Raw genomic sequence first — 20409 nt, forward strand, 5'->3', positions numbered from 1 at the left:
TCAGTGACGCTGCAGTGAAAGCTAGCTACCTCATTGCTAATGAAATCGCAGTGGCTTCAAAACCATTTAGTGAGGGTGAATTTGTAAAAACATGCATGATGAAGGCAGCGGAGATTGTGTGCCCTGAAAAGCGTCAGGCTTTTGTAAATATCAGCCTGACAAGAAACACAGTTGCAGACAGGATTTCCGATCTTTCAGTGGATTTGGACAGCCAGTTGAAGCAAAAAGTAAAGTCATTTATTGCGTTTTCGGTTGCAATTGATGAAAGCACGGACATTACAGATGTTGCACAACTGGCCATTTTCATCCGCGGAGTTGATGACACATTGACCGTCACCGAGGAGTTCGTGGAGTTGGTGCCGATGACAGATACAACGACAGCAGCTGATATTTTTACCGCACTCGTCGGCGCGCTGGACAGGGTCGGAGTGGACTGGTCCCACGCTGTCAGCCTGGCTACAGATGGTGCGCCCTCAATGATCGGGAAAAAAGCAGGCGTTGTGACAAAGTTCAGAGAGAAAGTGCAATCTGCAAATGGAGGACGTGATTTTTTGACTTTTCACTGTATTTTGCACCAGGAGGCTTTGTGTTGCAAGTCATTAAAGATGGATAACGTCATGAAGGTGGTCATCATGGCTTCCGATCCAGAAGCCTGAATCACCGTCAGTTTGACAGCCTTCTCAGAGAGAAAGACCACATCTATGGCCTGCCATACCACACTGAGGTAAGATGGTTAAGCCGAGGTGCTGAGGCGTTTCTTTGATTTACGAGAAGAAATTGAACAGTTCATGGAAGAAAAGGGCAAACCAGTGTTAGAATTCCATTCCGCAGAATGGATGCAGGACCTTGCATTTATGGTGGATGTTACAGAGCACCTGAATAACTTGAACAAACAGCTGCAAGGGCGCAACAAAGTTGTCACGCAGTATTATGACAGCATACGTTCTTTCAAGTTGAAGCTGTCATTGTGGGAGACGCAACTTGCCGGTGGTGATGCAGCTCACTTCCCCTGTCTGAAAAATGTGTGCGCGACCCAACATGTGACAGACATGAAGAGGTTCAAAGATAAAATAACGGGACTGTTACGGGAGTTTGAGCAACGCTTTCAGATTTTTGGTGAACTGGAGAAAGACTTCAACGTTTTTTGCTCGCCATTCACCGTGAATCCCTTTGATCTGCCCGTCAGCATCCAACTTGAAATAGACTTGCAGTGTGACTCGGATTTGAAGGGCAAATTTGCCGCAGCTGGCTTGGACACATTTAATCAGAATCTCTTGCCAGGTTACCCCAACTTGACAGCCCTCGCTGCAAAACTGTTGTGCATGTTTGGAACCACATATCTTTGTGAGCAAGTTTTCTCTGTAATGAGCATAAATAAAACAAAGCTGCGCTCAAGGCTCACGCACAAGCACTTGAATCACATCCTGAAGTTGGCTGCCACTCAGGATGTGACGGCTGATATTGATGCGCTGGTGAAAGCTAAAAGATGCCAGGTATCAGGAGTCAAATAAACTATGCAACCCCACTTAAAGTGCTACATGAGACACCCTGATATAGTTCTGTGATCTGTGATATACTTCTGTGAATCACTGAGGCATTGTGTGTTTGTGTGTTCTTTGTCCTCAGAACTTTCAAATAACTTGAGGTGTTTTATGATTAATAGTGATGTTGTGCTTTTGGACACACTGTCCTCAGGCTCCAGCTTTATGTTTATATGTTTTTATGTTGATGTGCTATTGTTTTTAATTGATTTTATTTTATTTGTATATTTAACCTATTCTTGACTCTGTGGTTCTTGCACTTGTTTGGGGAACAGGATTTCATTCTTTTTATCTACATTTCTGCCTGAGAAATGACCCCCTGATATAGTTCTGTGATCTGTGAAACAGTTCTGTTAATCACTGAGGCATTGTGTGTTTGTGTTCTTTTTCTTTAGAATTTTCAAATAAACTTGACGTGTTTTATGATTAATAGTGATGTTGTGCTTGTACTATTTTGGACACACTGTCCTCAGGCTCCAGCTTTATGTTGTATGTTGATCGTATTAAAACAAAGAAAACAATCTGAAGTTGTTGTTTTTAAGTTATATATACCATGATTTTTCCGGTCCGGCCCACTTGGGAATAGATTTTCCTCCATGTGGCCCCTGAGCTAAAATGAGTTTGACACCCCTGGTCTAGGAGCATCAACGGCTCAGCCGCGAAGTGGTAGGCCACACAAGCTCACAGAAACGGGACTGCCAAGTGCTGAAGCGTGTAGTGCGTAAAAATCTTCTGTCCTCGGTTGCAACACTCACTACCGAGTTCCAAACTGCCACTGGAAGCAACGTCAGCACAATAACTGTTCGTCAGGAGCTTCATGAAATGGGTTTCTATGGCCGAGCAGCCGCACACAAGCCTAAGATCGTCATGCACAATACCAAGCGTTGGCTGGAGTGGTGTAAAGCTCGCCGCCATTGGACTCTGGAGCAGTGGAAACAAGTTTTATGGAGTGATGAATCAGGCTTCACCATCTGGCAGTCTGACGGAGGAATCAGAGTTTGGCGGATGCCAGGAGAACGCTACCTGCCCCAATGCATAGTGCCAACTGTAAAGTTTGGTGGAGGAGGAATAATGGTCTGGGGCTGTTTTTCATGGTTCGGACTAGGCCCCTTAGTTCCAGTGAAGGGAAATCTTAACGCTACAGCATACAATGACATTCTAGACGATTCTGTGCTTCCAACTTTATGGCAACAGTTTGGGGAAGGCCCTTTCCTGTTTCAGCATGACAATGCCCGCATGCACAAAGCGAGGTCCATACACAAATGGTTTGTCGAGATCGGTGTGGAAGAACTTGACTGGCATGCACAGAGCCCTGACCTCAACCTCATCGAACACCTTTGGGATGAATTGGAACACCGACTGCGAGCCAGGCCTTATCGCCCTTTCATCAGTGCCCAACCTCACTAATGCTCTTGCGGCTGAATGGAAGCAAGTCCCCGCAACAATGTTCCAACATCTAGTGAAAAGCCTTCTGAGAAGAGTGGAGGCCGTTATAGCAACAAAGGGGGGACCAACTCTATATTAATGCCCATGATTTTGTAGTGAGATGTCAACATACTTTTGCTAATGTAGTGACACTGGTTCACGCCCATCTCAGTGAACTAATTCATTGCGGAGGCTGAGACTAATCCATTGCAGAGGCCGCGGGAATGGCACAGTCCAAGAAGAAGGGGAATGTGGCTAAGATGCCCAATGGATTCGGCTCTCGCTCCCGAGGGCTTATGATGGCACAGCTGCCGGGTGTCAGGGTTTCCTGCTCCAGGTCGAACTCTACCTGGCAACCATCCACCCGGTCCCCTCGGGATACGAGAGCGTGTCCGCCCTCATCTCCTGTCTGTCCAGCAAGGCGCTGGAGTGGGCCAACGCCGAGTGGGGGGGAATAGACGCTGCTACTGTCAACTCTGCGGAGTTCACCCGCCGCTTTAGGGCGGTATTCGATCATCCACCAGAAGGAAAAGCGGCGGGTGAGCGTCTATTCCACCTCAGACAGGGGAGGAGGAGCGCGCAGGAATTCGCACTGGACTTTAGGACTCTGGCTGCCAACGCGGGATGGAATGAGAGGGCCCTCATCGACCACTACCGATGTAGCTTGAGGGAGGACGTGCGTCGGGAATTGGCCTGCAGGGACACCAACCAAAGCCTGGACCAACTGGTGGATGTGTCGATTCGCCTGGATACCCTGTTGGCTACCCGCGGACGTCCGGATCCGGGGCCGTCCATTCCATCCCCCAGCACTTCCGAGCCGACCCCTATGGAGCTCGGAGGTGCTGGTATGAGGGAGACCAGGAGAGGGGCCGTCCCCTGCACCAACTGTGGCCGCAGAGGACACACTGCTGGTCGGTGCTGGGGAGGGTCTCCGAGGAGTCGAGGCCGTAGGCAGCGCACTGATGAGCCATTCCAGGTGAGTAGGCACCCAACTCACCCAGAGCTCCCTGTTGCGCATATGTGTATTAATGTTGTGTTTCCCGAGGTTTCTCCTCATTCCCAGCATAAGGCGCTAGTCGACTCAGGCACAGCTGGGAATTTTATCGATCATCAGTTTACCTATAAGTTAGGGATTCCTATTGTTCCAGTTGATGTGCCCTTCCCTATCCATGCCCTAGATAGCCGCCCCTTGGGGTCAGGGTTGATTAGGGAGGTCACAGCGCCTCTCAGGATGAAAACGCAGGAGGGCCATGAGGAGATCATTAGATTGTATCTGATTGATTCTCCTGCGTTTCCTGTGGTGTTGGGGCTTCCCTGGTTAACTTCTCATGACCCCAACATTTCATGGCAACAGAGAGCTCTCAAGGGATGGTCTGATCAGTGCTTGGGGAGGTGTGTAGGTGTTTCTGTAGGGGCAACGTCGGTGGAAAGTCCGAACCAAGTTCCCTCCATGCACATTCCGCCTGAATATGCCGATTTGGCTCTCGCCTTCTGTAAAAAGAAGGCGACTCAATTACCACCCCATCGACAGGGGGATTGTGCGATAAACCTCCAAGTAGGCGCTGCGCTTCCCCGAAGTCATGTGTATCCTCTATCTCAGGAGGAGACGGCGGCTATGGAGACATATGTCACTGAATCTCTGAGACAGGGATACATACGGCCGTCCACTTCCCCTGCGTCATCGAGTTTTTTTTTGTGAAGAAGAAGGATGGTGGTTTACGCCCGTGCATTGACTACCGTGGTCTCAATCAGATCACAATCCAATACAGCTATCCACTCCCTCTGATTGCTAGTATGACAGAGTCATTACATGGGGTGCGCTTCTTCACAAAATTGGATCTCAGGAGCGCGTACAACCTGGTGCATATTAGGGAGTGGGATGAGTGGAAGAGAGCATTTAGTACCACCTCGGGCCACTATGAGTACCTTGTCATGCCATAAGGTTTGATGAATGCTCCTTCAGTCTTCCAATCGTTTGTGGATGAGATTTTCCGGGACTTGCATGGACAGGGTGTAGTGGTATATATCGATGACATTCTAATATACTCCGCTACACGAGCCGAGCATGTGTCCCTGGTTCGGCAGGTGCTTGGTAGACTGTTGGAGCATGACCTGTATGTGAAGGCGGAGAAATGTCTGTTCTTCCAAGAGTCCATCTCCTTCCTGGGACACCGTTTGTCCGCGTCAGGTGTGGAGATGGAGATTGACCGCGTTTCGGCCATGCGCAATTGGCAGACTCCCACCACGGTGAAGGATGTGCAGCGGTTCTTGGGTTTTGCCAATTACTACCGGAGATTTATCCGGGGCTTTGGGCAGGTAGCAGCTCCCCTTACCTCCCTGCTAAAGGGAGGGCCGGTGCGTCTGCAGTGGTCGGCTGAGGCGGACAGGGCTTTTAGGCATCTGAAAGACCTGTTTACCTCGGCTCCGGTGCTGGCACATCCGGATCCCTCTTTGGCATTCCAGGTTGAGGTGGACGCGTCCGAGGCTGGGATCGGTGCTGTACTGTCTCAGCGCTCGGGTACGCCATCAAAACTCCGTCCCTGTGCTTTCTTTTCTAAGAAGCTCAGTCCGGCGGAGCGCAATTATGATGTGGGGGACAGGGAGCTGTTAGCTGTGGTTCAAGCCCTGAAGGTGTGGAGGCATTGGCTTGAGGGGGCTAAACACCCTTTTCTCATTTTGACTGACCATCGTAACCTGGAGTACATCCGGGCGGCGAAGAGGTTGAACCCACGTCAGGCAAGGTGGGCTATGTTTTTCACTTGATTTGTGTTTACGCTCACCTACAGACCAGGTTCCCAGAACGCTAAGGCAGACGCCCTGTCCCGACTATATTACACCGAGGAGAGGTCCATTGAGCCCACTTCCATACTTCCGGAGTCTTGTCTGGTGGCACCGGTGGTGTGGGAGGTTGATGCGGACATTGAGCGGGCATTACGCACCGATCCTACTCCCCCCTAGTGTCCAGAGGGTCGGATGTACGTGCCGCTCGAGGTTCGTGATCGATTGATATATTGGGCTCACACGTCCCCCTCCTCTGGTCATCCTGGTATCGGTCGGACAGTGCACTGCCTTAGTGGGAAGTACTGGTGGCCCACTTTAGCTAAGGACGTGAGGGTTCATGTTTCCTCCTGCTCGGTGTGCGCCCAGTGTAAGGCGCCTAGACACCTGCCCAGAGGGAAATTACAACCCCTACCCGTTCCACAACGGCCGTGGTCTCATCTATCGGTGGACTTTGTCACGGACCTTCCCCCCTCACAGGGGAACACTACGATCTTGGTCGTTGTGGATCGGTTTTCGAAGGCCTGCCGTCTCATTCCTATGCCAGGTCTCCCTACAGCCCTACAAACTGCTGACGCCCTGTTTACACACGTCTTCCGGCACTACGGGGTACCTGAGGATATAGTGTCTGATCGGGTTCCCCAGTTCACCTCTAGAGTCTGGAGGGCGTTTATGGAACGTCTGGGGGTCTCGATTAGCCTTACCTCAGGTTTTCACCCCGAGAGTAATGGGCAGGTGGAGAGAGTGAACCAGGATGTGGGTATGTTTCTGAGGTCCTATTACTAGGACCAGCAGGGGGAGTGGTCGGGATATATCCCCTGGGCAGAGATAGCCCAAAACTCACTTTGCCACTCCTCAACTAACCTTACGCCTTTTCAGTGAGTGTTAGGTTATCAGCCGGTCCTGGCACCTTGGCATCAGAGCCAGATCGAAGCTCCTGCGGTGGACGAGTGGTTTCGGCGCTCAGAAGAGACCTGGAACGCTGCGCATGTCCACCTGCAGCGGGCTATCAGGCGACAAAAGGCGAGTGCCGATCGCCACCGCAGTGAGGCTCTGGTGTATGCACCGGGAGATCGGGTCTGGCTCTCGACCCGAAACCTGCCCCTTCGCCTGCCCTGCTGGAAGCTGGGTCGGCAGTTTGTGGGGCCATTTAAAGTCCTGAGGAGATTGAACAAGGTTTGTTATAGGTTACAACTTCCCATGAATTACCGTATTAACCCCTCGTTCCATGTGTCTCTCCTCAGGCCGGTAGTAGCTGGTCCACTCCAGGACTCTGAGGTACGAGAGGTTCCTCCGCCCCCACTGGACATCGAGGGGGCTCCGGCGTACTCAGTCCGTTCCATCTTGGATTCGAGGCGTCGGGTGGGGGGCCTGCAGTATCTCATGGAGTGGGAGGGGTACGGTCCGGAGGAACGGTGCTGGGTCCCTAGGAGGGACATCCTAGATCCCTCCATGTTGAGGGATTTCCATCAGAATCATCCGACTCGCCCTGCTCCGCGTCCTCCTGGCCGTCCCCGAGGCTGGAGCCGCGCGTCAAGGGGGGGTACTGTCACGGATTCAGCCGAGGCTGCCCCTCCTCCTTGCTCGGGCAGGCTTCGGCGTTCGTCGTCCCCGGAGTACTAGCTGCTACCGATCTATGTTTCTGTGTTTGACTTGTTTGGTCTTTATTGTGTACACCTGTTTCCCTTTATGTTGTATTGTCTTCCCTATATAACCCTCTGTCTTTCATTGTGTGTTGTGTGTGATTGTATTCGTCATCGGCAGTAGTTAGTGTGCGGGTTATTTTCCTCCCTGTGTGGAGGTTGTTTATACTCTGGTTACTTCCGAGTAAAGTACGTTTCCAGTAAGCTCTGTGTCCTGCGTTTGACTTCGCCTACCGCATTCACTGACGCTCTGACACTGTTCCAGGAAAATGTGCATACGAAAACCATAACTGGCACGCATATCAGTAGAAATGGTAAGATAAATTGGCCTTCCACATGATAAAGGTTTCATAGCAGACTCCTCATGTAGCATCTTCCTGGCAACTTCAGGAGAGTAATGGCAGAATCTGCAGAAGCCAGTAGGAGCGGGAGGAGGATGGTCGGGTCCAGTTAAGTTTTTTTTCTTCTGGTTATCTAGAGCTCTGGCTCCCTTGAGTCATTTGTGTCTTATTTCATCTAACAGTGAGCTTAAAACATCAGACAAGCTCAATGCATATAGTTGATTTTATTAAAACACATAGGGTTTTAAAATTAAAGAACAGACGACTTTAGGTAGTTCAAGATTTTTGGTGTCGGGGACAGCACTAGATGAACAACATTGTAGTTAATCCACAATTAACCTAAATGACAGAGTGAAAAGGAGGAGGCCTGAACAGAATAAAAATATTCCAAAACATGCATCCTGCTTGCAAAAAGTCACTAAAGTAAAACTGCAAAAAATGTGGCAAAGAAATGAACTTTATGTCATGAATACAAAGTGTTATGTTTGGGGCAAATACAACACATCACTGAGTACCACTCTTCATATTTTCAAGTATGTTTTCAAGCCGGTTATGGGTATGCTTGTCATCGGCAAGGGAGATTTTTTGGATAAAAATAAACGGAATAGAGCTAAGCACAGGCAAAATCCTACAGGAAAATCTGGTTCAGACTGCTTTCCAACAGACACTGGGAGAAATGTCACCTTTCAGCAGGACAATAACCTAAAACACAAGGCCAAATATATATATACACTAGAGTTGCTTACCATGACGACATTGAATGTTCTTGAGTGGCCTAGTTACAGTTTTGACTTAAATGGCTAGACTTGAAAATGGCTGTTTAGCAATGATCAACAACCATTTTGACAGAGCTTGAAGAATTATTTAAAGAATAATGTGCAAATATTGTACAATCCAGGTGTGCAAAGCTCTTAGAGACGTACCCAGAAAGACTCACAGTTGTAGTCACTGCCAAAGGTGATTCTAACATGTATTGACTCAGGGGTGTGAATACTTATGTAAATGAGATATTTCTGTATTTCATTTTGAAAAAATCTAAATTCGGGGTGTAGCCATGGGCTCCCCCTTTCCCTCAACTATGCGAACCTGTATGTGGGACAATTTGAGGAAACACTCATTTACAAAACAGAGACACACCCCCTACTTTATAAAATCCTCCTATGGAAGAGATACATAGATGAGGTCTTTGTGCTCTGGGAAGGAAGTCAGCAGGAACTAAATTAATTCCAAACTCTGCTAAACGAGAGCTCTGAATATCTCAAATTCATCATGCAGATGGATGAGAGAAAACGTATCTACCTGGATTAATGGATCATCAAAGAGAATGATGCATTACATACAGACTTATACACAAAGCCCACAGACCGCAAAACCCTACTAGGTGTGGATAGTATGCATCCCCTTCCCCTCAAGAATGGTCTACCATATAGCCAGTTATGCAGGGTTAAACCAATATGTGGCCACCAGTCAGATTTTGACAGCAATGCTAAGAAAATGACAGATAACTTCAAAATGAGAAGCTACAAGGACAAAACTCTTTATGCTGCAATGATGAAAATATCTCAAAAACCAAAAGAGGAATCGCTCAAAACTAAACCAAAGAAGGAAAACAACGAAACAGTCTTTTGCACTAAGTACACCAAGTGTTCGGAGAAAATGAAAGCAATCCTGAAAAAGCACTGGCATATTCTGCAATCAGGCAAAAAAATGGCACACCTCTTCAAGAAACCCCCACTGGTGGTCTATAAGCATGGTGACAATATTGGGGATAGCTTAGTGAGATCTGACCTGCCCCCTGAGCCCACACAGACACTCTTGACACACATTCCAAATGGGAACTACAAATGTGGCTCATGTGCACAGTGCAATAGCACTACGAAAACCTCTTTCTTCAGGCACCCACATACAGGTCAAAAAATCCCTGTTACGGGTATCATCTCATGTGAGACAAAGGGAGTGATCTATCTCATCACCTGTACATGTGGGAAAGCCTATGTAGGACAAACGAAAATACAGTCAAAACAACGCATATCTGAACACCGCAGCTCAATCAGGTGTAAGAACACTGACTATCCAGTAGCAGCCCACTTTGTTGAAGCTAACCATCCCATCTCCTCCCTCAAGTACACAGGCATTGAGCATGTTGCTCTACCAAGGAGAGGAAGTAACATGGAGATCCTACTACTACAGAGGGAGGCCTACTGGATATCCTGTCTAAAAACACTGACCCCTAGTGGTCTGAATATTGACCCCTAGTGGTCTGAATATTGACCCCTAGTGGTCTGAATTTTTAACCCTAGTGGTCTGAATATTGACCCCTAGTGGTCTGAATATTGACCCCTAATGGTCTGAACATTGACTTTGATCTCAGGCCCTTCTTATGAACAATTATATTTTCTATGAACAACTCTTATAAATGAATATATTCTTTCTACAGCTTATCAGCGTACACCCAATATGTTCCCCCTGTTGATGATGCTTATTATGTATTATGGTTGAACCAAAATATTACACGTAACAAAAAATTTATGAAATTGGAAACAATTAAATATATGTGTGAAATTTAATTAAACAATCATGTATGTTGATGCTAATCTTATGCTAATTATAACAATTGCCTAATATATTCAATATGCTGTAAACTATAGTCTTAACAGTTTCACTCAATTCATTCTAGTCAACCTAATAATTATGACACACCCCTCACTATTGTCATTGGTTGCACTAATTGTACTGTTTGTCTACATAACCTGGTTCAAGCATTCATGACATTACCCTGAAGAAGGCACAGTGATGCCGAAACGTTGGTGGTTTCTTACTCAATAAATTACTGGGAGTTTATACATATGGAGTGTGCGACTCTCTTTGTTTTTTATAGCTTACAGTTTATTCACCGTTAGTCAGCACCTTTACACTCAATAACGTTCTCTGGATGATTCTTTAAAAAATGTAATCCATTTTGAATTCAGGATGTAACAAAACAAAATGTGGAAGACGTCAAGTGATATGAATACTTTCTGAAGGCACTGTAAGTCAAGAGGTACTTACAGAACCTGTCTGTAAGGCAACACCAAACATACCACCTTTTAATTGCATTACAAAGGCACAAAACAGTATAAAGTGTTCTCCGAGCATTGTAGCTTTTGCCTTATTTAAAATGTATCTACATTTGAACCACTTACGTTGTGCGATTCCTTCAAAGAATAACAATATAAAATATGCAGTGAAACCTGATTACTCCTCCTTTAATTTAGAAGACACTCTTCCTCATGGACATATACACAACATGGATATTACCTACTGTACCCAAACTATAGGCCTAGCTAAAGAAGGCAGGCCATTATTTAGTTCGACAGGTGTGCCACCCTCTACTTATTAACATTGGCATTCAGGCCAGGTTTGGACACCTGTCGATTAAAGACAATGTTTCACAGACTCCAAGACTGGGGGTGGTTGTCTGAAAGTCAGATATCAGCTCATTCTGTCCTTGACTCCTCCATATCAACTCCACAGCCAACTTGGCCAAGCTAACAAAAAGCCATTGTCCAAAGACTAAACACATATTTCATTTTTACAGGGGAGCCCTTAACTTTCCATGTCCTTAGTGTTGATATTTAATAATAATCTACTCCAGAATAGAGCCTACAGTAGACAAGCCCACCCACAAGACCTTGACTCTACTGCCAGCTCACAGTCACTGACTTGCCAAATGGGAGGGTGACAACAAAGCACAACATAGGCTACATCTGGGGGAGGGTAAAGTAACAAATAGTCTACATCTGGGGAGGATAATGTAACAAATAGGCTACATCTGGAGGAGGGTAATGTAACAAATAGTCTACATCTGGGGAGGATAATGTAACAAATAGTCTACACCTGGGGAGGGTAATGTAACAAATAGTCTACATCTGGAGGAGGGTCTACATCTACATCTGGTGGAGGGTAATGTAACAAATAGTCTACATCTGGGGGAGGGTAATGTAACAAATAGGCTACATCTGGAGGAGGGTAATGTAACAAATAGTCTACATCTGGGGAGGATAATGTAACAAATAGTCTACACCTGGGGAGGGTAATGTAACAAATAGTCTACATCTGGAGGAGGGTCTACATCTACATCTGGTGGAGGGTAATGTAACAAATAGTCTACATCTGGGGGAGGGTAATGTAACAAATAGTCTACATCTGGTGGAGGGTAATGTAACAGAATCACTGGAGCAGAACAGCAACAATATGGTGGAGAGCTACGTCAGTGTAGGAGGACTATTTGTGTCTTCTGTTCTGTTATTTGTAGTAGATAAACATTATATTGTAACTGACATAGTGTCTACCTTCACCTAGATTTAAACAAATACGCCCCAGTGGCACAATATTCAAAACAGGCTTCTAGAAAGAAACTAGGCCTATTCCATTTCAAACATGTTTCACTGGTGTCAGCGTCGGGATGAAGTGGTGAAACGGAATCAGTCGCAGGACACAGAACTGAGAAAATTAATGGATTTACTGAACAAAAGTAAACCATAACAAACCCTCCATGCAGGGAAGAGCAGAACAACAGCTCACCAAACGACGTAAGACGTAAGACAATCACGCACAAACTCAGGAGGGAAAACAGAGGTAATTATAGGGACACAAATAAGCATAATGGGTAACAGGTGTGATTAATAAAGACAAGACTAGTGTAACACAGAAACATCGATAGGTGGCAGCTAGTACTCCGGTGACGACGAATGCCGAAGCCTGCCCGAGCAAGGAGGAGGGTGTATTTGTGACAGTACCCCCCCAACCCCCCCCCCACCCCCCCGATGCGCGGCTCCAGCCGTGCGTCCACACCGGCCTCGGGGACGGCCAGGAGAACGCGGAGCAGGGCGAGTCGGATGACAACAATGGAAATCCCTTAACAAGGAGGGGTCGAGGATGTCTCTCCTGGGAACCCAGCTCCGTTCCTCCAGACCGTACCCCTCCCACTCCACGAGACACTGCAGGCCTCCTACCCGACTCCTCGAATCCAGAATGGAATGGACCGAGTACGCCGGTGCCCCCTCAATGTCCAATGGGGGCGGAGGAACCTCCCGCACCTCAGACTCCTGGAGCGGACCAGCTACCACCGGCCTGAGGAGAGACACATGGAACGAGGGGTTGATACGGTAATCAGGGGGGGAGTTGTAACCTATAACAAACCTCGTTCAACCTCCTCAGGACTTTAAAGGGCCCCACAAACCGCTGACCCAGCTTCCGGCAGGGCAGGCGAAGGGGCAGGTTTTAGGTCGGGAGCCAGACCTGGTCCCCCGGTGCATACACCAGAGCCTCACTGCGGTGGCAATCGGCACTCGCCTTCTGTCTCCTAATAGCCCTTTGCAGGCGTACATGGGCAGCATTCCATGTCTCCTCCGAGCGCCGAAACCATTCATCCACTGCAGGTGCCTCGATCTGGCTCTGATGCCATGGTGCCAGGACCGGCTGGTAACCTAGTACACACTGAAAGGGAGACAGGTCAGTGGAGGAGTGGCGGAGGGAATTTTGTGCCATCTCTGCCCAGGGAATGTAAACGGACCAATCCTCTTGCCGGTCCTGGCAATATGACCTCAGAAACCTACCCACATCCTGGTTTACTCTCTCCACCTGCCCATTACTCTCGGGGTGAAACCCTGAGGTCAGGCTGACCGAGACCCCCAGATGGTCCATGAACGCCTTCCAGACCCTAGATGTAAACTGGGGACCCCGATCAGACACTATATCCTCAGGTACCCCGTAGTGCCGGAAGACGTGTGTAAACAGGGCCTCCGCAGTCTGTAGGGCAGTAGGGAGGCCGGACAAAGGAATGAGACGACAGGACTTAGAAAACCGATCCACAATGACCAGGATCGTGGTGTTACCTTGTGACGGAGGAAGATCCGTAACAAAGTCCACCGATAGGTGTGACCACGGCCGTTGCGGAACAGGGAGAGGTTGTAATTTCCCTCTGGGCAGGTGTCTAGGTGCCTTGCACTGGGCGCACACCGAACAGGAAGAAACATAAACCCTCACGTCCTGAGCTAAGGTAGGCCACCAGTACTTCCCACTAAGACAGCTCACTGTCCGACCGATGCCAGGATGGCCAGAAGAGGGTGACGTGTGAGCCCAATAGATCAAACGATCGCAAACCTCAAACAGAACGTACACACGACCCACTGGACACTGGGGGGGAGTGGGCTCCGTGCGTAACGCCCGCTCGATGTCCGCGTCAACCTCCATTCCTACCGGTGCCACCAGACAAGAAGCCGGAAGTATGGGAGTGGGCTCCCTGGTCCGCTCCTCTGAGTCATACAGCCGGGAAAGAGCGTCTGCCTTAGCATTCTGGGAACCTGGTCTGTATGATAGGGTGAACACAAAACGCGTGAAAAACATGGCCCACCTTGACTGACGAGGGTTCAGTCTCCTCGCTGCCCGTATGTACTCCAGATTGTGGTGGTCAGTCAAAATGAGAAAAGGGTGTTTTGCCCCCTCAAGCCAATGTCTCCACACCTTAAGAGCTTTCACAACAGCTAACAGCTCACGGTCCCCCACATCATAGTTTTGCTCCGCCGGGCTGAGCTTCTTCGAAAAGAAAGCACAGGGGTGGAGTTTGGGAGGCGTACCCGAGCGCTGAGACAGTACAGCTCCTATCCCAGCCTCGGACGCATCCACCTCGACTGTGAATTACAAGGAAGTATCCGAATGAGCCAGCATGGGAGCCGAGGTGAACAGCGCCTTCAGCTGACCAAAAGCCCTGTCCGCCTCAGCTGACGACATCAGGTGCACCGGTCCGCCCTTCAGCAAAGAGGTTATGGGAGCTGCTACCTGACCAAAGCCCCGGATAAATCTCTGGTAGTAGTTGGCAAACCCCAAAAATCGCTGAACCTCCTTTACCGTGGTGGGAGTCAGCCAATTACGCACGGATGAAATGCGGTCACACTCCATCTCGACCCCTGACTCTGACAGGCAGTATCCTAAGAAAGAGACGGACTGTTTGAAGAACATACATTTCTCAGCCTTAATGTACAGGTCATGCTCCAACAGTCTACCAAGCACCTTGCGCACCAGGGACACATGCTCGATGCGTGTAGCGGAGTAGATTAAAATATCATCTATATACACCACTACACCCTGTCCATGCAGATCCCTGAAAATCTCATCGACAAAGGATTGAAAGACTGAGGGAGCATTCATCAACCCGTACGGCATGACGAGGTACTCATAGCGACCAGAGGTGGTACTAAATGCGTGGTCTTCCACTCGTCCCCTTCCCGGATACGAACCAGATTGTACGCGCTCCTGAGGTCCAATTTTGTGAAGAAGCGCGCCCCGTGCAATGACTCCGTCATACTAGCTATGAGAGGTAGAGGATAGCTGTATTTTATGGTTATCTGATTTAGACCTTGATAGTCAATGCATGGGCGTAAACATCCATCCTTCTTCTTCACAAAAAAGAAACTCGAGGAGGCAGGGGAAGTGGAGGGCCGAATGTATCCCTGTCCCAGAGATTCAGTGACATATGTCTCCATAACCACCGTCTCCTCCTATGACAGAGGATACACGTGACTTCTGGGAAGTGCAGCACCCTCCCGGAGATCTATTGCACAATCCCCTCGTCGATGGGGTGGTAATTGAGTCGCCTTCTTTTTACTGAAGGCGAGAGCCAAATCGGCATATTCTGAGGGAATGTGCATTGTGGAGACATGGTTTGGACTCTCCACCGTAGTTGCCCCTACGGAAACACCTACACACCTTCCCGAGCACTGAGTTGACCATCCCTTAAGAGCCCTCTGTTGCCACGAAATCCTGGGGTCATGGTTGGCTAGCCAGGGAAGCCCCAGCTCCACGGGAAACGCAGGAGAATCGATAAGGAAGAGACTAATTCTCTCCTCATGACCCCCCTGCGTCTCCATCCGGAGTGGAACTGTGACCTCCTTAACCATACCCGACCCTAAAGGGCGACAATCTAGGGCACGTATGGGGAAGGGCACATCTACAGGCAATATAGGAATCCCTAATTTATGCGCAACCAGCCTATCCATAAAATTCCCAGCTGTGCCGGAATCTACGAGCGCCTTATGCTGGGAATGTGGGGAAAACCCAGGGAAATGTACATTGACCGTCATGTGAGCAACAGGGAGCTCTGGGTGAGGTGGGTGCCTACTCACCTGGGATGGTCCACCAGGGCCCTGCATGCTGCCTCGATTACATTAGGGTCCTCTCCTGCACCGGCCCGCCGTGTGTCCTCTGCGGCCACAGTTGGTGCAGGAGACCACCCCCTTGCCGGGTCTCTCCACATTAGCACCTACAACCTCCATAGGAGTGGAGTCGGAAGTACTGGGAGATGGACTGGACGGACCCTGATCCGGACGTCCGCGGGTGGCCAACAGGTTATCCAGCCGGATTGATAAATCTACTAGCTGGTCCAGGTTTAGATTCGTGTCCCTGTAGGCCAGCTCCCTACGAACGTCCTCCCGTAGACTGCATCGGTAGTGGTCAATCAGGGCCCTCTCATTCCATCCCGCGCTGGCTGCCAGTGTCCTGTAATCCAGGGCGAAGTCCTGTGCACACCTCCTCCCCTGTCTGAGGTGAAACAGACGCTCCCCCGCTGCTCTCCCCTCCGGCGGATGATTGAATACTGCCCGGAAACGGCGGGTGAAGTCCTCGTAACGTACGGACTCAGCATCTATTCCACCCCACTCCGCGTTGGCCCATTCCAGCGCTCTGCCCGACAGACAGGAGATGAGGGCGGACACGCTCTCGTATCCCGAGGGAGCCGGGTGGATGGTTGCCAGGCAGAGCTCCACCTGGAGCAGGAAACCCTTACACCCAGCAGCTGTCCCATCATATTCCCTCGGGAGCGAGAGCCGAACCCACTGGATCCAGGGTTTGATGGTCTTGATGGGGGAGAAATCAGAGGAGGAGGAAGTGTAGGAAACCCACTTCTCTCCCATCGATCCATGGTGTTCACCACTCGATCCATAGCCGACCCTAAAGCCTTCAGCTGGATGCGTTCCTCCACCGAGGCGCTGGGATCGGACGTGCCTGCTGACTCCATAGGTGGTGCGTGATTCTGTCAGCGTCTGGGTGAAACGGAATCAGTCGCAGGACACAGAACTGAGAAAATGAATGGATTTACTAAACAAAAGTAAACCATAACAAACCCTCCACGCAGGGAAGAGCAGAACAACAGCTCACCAAACGACGTAAGACAACGGACAATCACGCACAAACTCAGGAGGGAAAACAGAGGTAATTATAGGGACACAAATAAGCATAATGGGTAACAGGTGTGATTAATAAAGACAAGACTAGTGTAACACAGAAACATCGATCGGTGGCAGCTAGTACTCCGGTGACGACGAACGCCGAAGCCTGCCCGAGCAAGGAGGAGGGGCAGCCTCGGCTGTATTCGTGACAACTGGCTTAATGAGAGCCTAGAAAATACAGCAGTTTCATCTCTTGTTGTCTCCATTTCCCATTGCTTAGTCTTGTGTGTTTCTACCACACTATATACAAAAAGTTAGCCTTAAAAGTACCAGCTCAAGGTGATAATAATGCCTAATTTGTAGACAGAATACTGGGTTGAGTCAGTCAGGTTTTCACCAGCTGTTGGGCTATTCAAGGTGCCTGACAATAATCGGTTCCTAAGTGGCCATAATAATAAAAATATTCAAAGCTTGTCCAGTTGTCCTTTCAGAAAAAGCCTGCGGTAGGCTAACTACACATTAATTAAAGTTAATTTCAGGGAAGGGACAAAAAAAAAGTTGCCTTGCAATCTTTAGTCATGCTCAGCTTACTTAAGCCCTCCTCTGAAAGGGCCTATATATTTACAGTACCCATTTTATAAACCTGAGAGCCAGACACAACAATAACCATGACTTGGATACATGGGATAACACTAACTTCCAACAGGACACTATTGTTCCCCGGTTTCATTTCAAGCAGTGGCGGCTCCTGAAAAAATTCTCAGGGGGGGCAATTTTTCTGATGATTTAGGTGACCTACACACATTTTAAAAAAGATATGTCCAGCAACAACATGAAGACAGGGGCAGCATATAAGTCAATACCAGAAGCATTTATTGACTGATCTCAAAAGTGTTGGCTTACCAGGGTTGGTGGAGCCCTCAGTTTCATCTTTGCCTCGCAAAGCTAACTCAAACACTCCGCAAAACTTCACACACTGGATTAGCCGGCTGAGGATGTGGCGGTTCTTGCTAATGTCGTAGTAAATATATTTGTTATAGTGAATATGGAATATGATATGTTGAGTAAAATGTTGTGCTAAGATCTATTTAGGTCAGGAGCTGGTTATAAGTTCTGTTCCTATCCAATAACAATGGACAAAAGGGTCCTATCTTGTCAGCCTTGTCAGCAGGTGGCCAAGGACAACACCCACGCCATAGGCCTCTCAGTTCTTCCAACTCACGAGTTCTTGCTCTGAGGACACACACACACACACACACAAACACACACACACACACATCATCACTGTTAAACACACACACACACACACACACACACACACACACACACACACACACACACACACATCATCACTGTTAAACACACACACACACACACACACACAAAAATCCCCTCTCTTAGGCTGAACATTTGAAGACAGAGAACCCGACTCAGAGCCAATGCAACAGTGACACTAGCCTGGAGGGGACCTCGCCCAACTCATCAGGACCAATCAGAAGATCAGAACTACTAGATTCAACCTACTTCATTTATTGCATAAAATGTCTGCACACAATGTTTCGGGGCTCTCTTCAGATAATAATAATAATAATAATAATAATATGCCATTTAGCAGACGCTTTTATCCAAAGCGACTTACAGTCATGCGTGCATACATTTTTGTGTATGGGTGGTCCCGGGGATCGAACCCACTACCTTGGCGTTACAAGCGCAGTGCTCTACCAGCTGAGCTACAGAAAGTGGATACTCATGGATGCGCATCGCAATTGTAAAATGTCAACACAATTGGAGACACCACGTCATTTTTGGAGACATGTTATTGACAGTAAACTATTGTAGATGCGACTGCTAACTAAATAAAACATTTTAGCTGGCTAGCTAATCATCTTAGCTAAATGTGGGGCAAACAATTCAGTTATTTACCGTTAATTTGAGGGATTGGGGTGAAAGAAATCGAGTTACATAGTGATACTTTACGATATACTGTATTGACAATATCGCAATATTTTAGCGCTAGTTGGCTGTACCTGCACCAAAACACCATTATTGTTCCTTCATAGCTTGTTCTCAATCTTTTCACATTGGGAGCCAATTTGTTTTCAGCACTTTTATTTCCATGACTGATCAAAACTCGTTCTCATGGCTTTCTGATCCCTCTGCAACAGACATATGGTGCGCAATAAAATCACAGTATCGAATCGCAATACGTATAGAATCATGAGACTCGCAATGCATATATCTTATCGTGAGGTTCCTGGCAATTCCCAGCCCAAGTTCATTTGCCACAACAAATCTCTTCGCTAGCAAACGCGATGTCTTCTCCAAAACGGCAATGTGTCTCCAGCAATGTTTACTTTTTTGACATTCTATGGCATCTCCACTTTCCAAGCATATATGACCACATGTAATATTTTGGTAAGTGATGCAAATAGTGAACTATGTAGGGCCAGGATGTAAAATATATGTAGCTGCAGCAATTTCTCTTATCTGATATGGTAAGTAATGGGGCTTAATGTATAGCTCCCTAAGAGTTTGACGAACGGGTCCGTGCACGCGATTCCAGATATCTTTACCTCTGAATAAACTGCCTTTATTATACCATATCCACCCTGTCCAAAGTCTCTACTTGGTCTCAGTTCTCCAGTAAACTTGTGATTATCAACACTAACCTCATCGTTGTGGCGGCGGACAGCTAGCCTGTATCCCTCATCCAGTTGAGTGGCAATGTCTTTTTTCGTTCGTACCAATTTTTGGAAAATCCTCGGGTGTAGGACTTTCCGCCTTTAGTAGAAACCTGTTGAATTATTAAATTTGGTCTGGGAGGTCCTAATTGTTTCGTTGCCAATTTATCTTCATTTGTTCGCCGACAAAAAGGAACTTCTTTCAAAGACACAATCGAGTTGCACTGAACGCTATAGCCATCTTGATAGTAGTACGTGAATTGATTGATGAGGCTACCCGCTCTTTTCTTAGTTACGTTCATGGTTACGTTACGTATGACGAAAGCGCGTAAGTGCAAGCCCTCAGACACCCATAGAGATTGTATTGAAAGCTCTGAAATTTGAAAAAAATAGATTTTACATGGGAGTCTATGACAGACTTCTGGGCGATTTTCAACCTGACTGAAATCGCCCCAAAAGGGGGGGGAGCCATTTGAAGCACGACTTTAGCCTGATTTGACATTTAGTGGCAGTGTGGCACTGTGGCAGATCAGACGTCTAGATTACAACACTGATAACTACTGTTGCCGTGATATAATTGATTAGAAAAAAAATCCCTTCCTTTTCCCGTTTGGCAGTGCGTCGCCCATATCGCCCTATTGAACACACCGCCCCTGATTTCAAGTGCATGCATTCTGGAGCGAGAATCTTGAAATTCTTTAACCTTCACATCTCTGTGCCCGAAACGACAAAATGAAAGTGTTAGGAGGGCTGGCAAGAGGCCATGTTTCAATGTGCTGTGCACTGTCTACCAATGA

At 47.9% G+C, this 20409-nt stretch overlaps 1 pseudogene across 1 annotated transcript in view; it reads right to left on the reverse strand.

The window, feature by feature from the left end:
* The window catches only part of LOC311120327 (mitogen-activated protein kinase kinase kinase 21-like), a 90993-nt pseudogene extending 74213 nt beyond the window's left edge, over positions 1-16780 (reverse strand). Inside the window, exon 1 of the transcript in view lies at positions 16666-16780. The product of the transcript in view is annotated as a mitogen-activated protein kinase kinase kinase 21-like (transcript). The remainder of the gene's footprint in view (positions 1-16665) is intronic.
* Positions 16781-20409: the final 3629 nt, after the last annotated feature.

This window comes from Coregonus lavaretus (assembly GCF_964263955.1).
Source record: "Coregonus lavaretus genome assembly, chromosome: 1".
NCBI lineage: Eukaryota > Metazoa > Chordata > Actinopteri > Salmoniformes > Salmonidae > Coregonus > Coregonus lavaretus.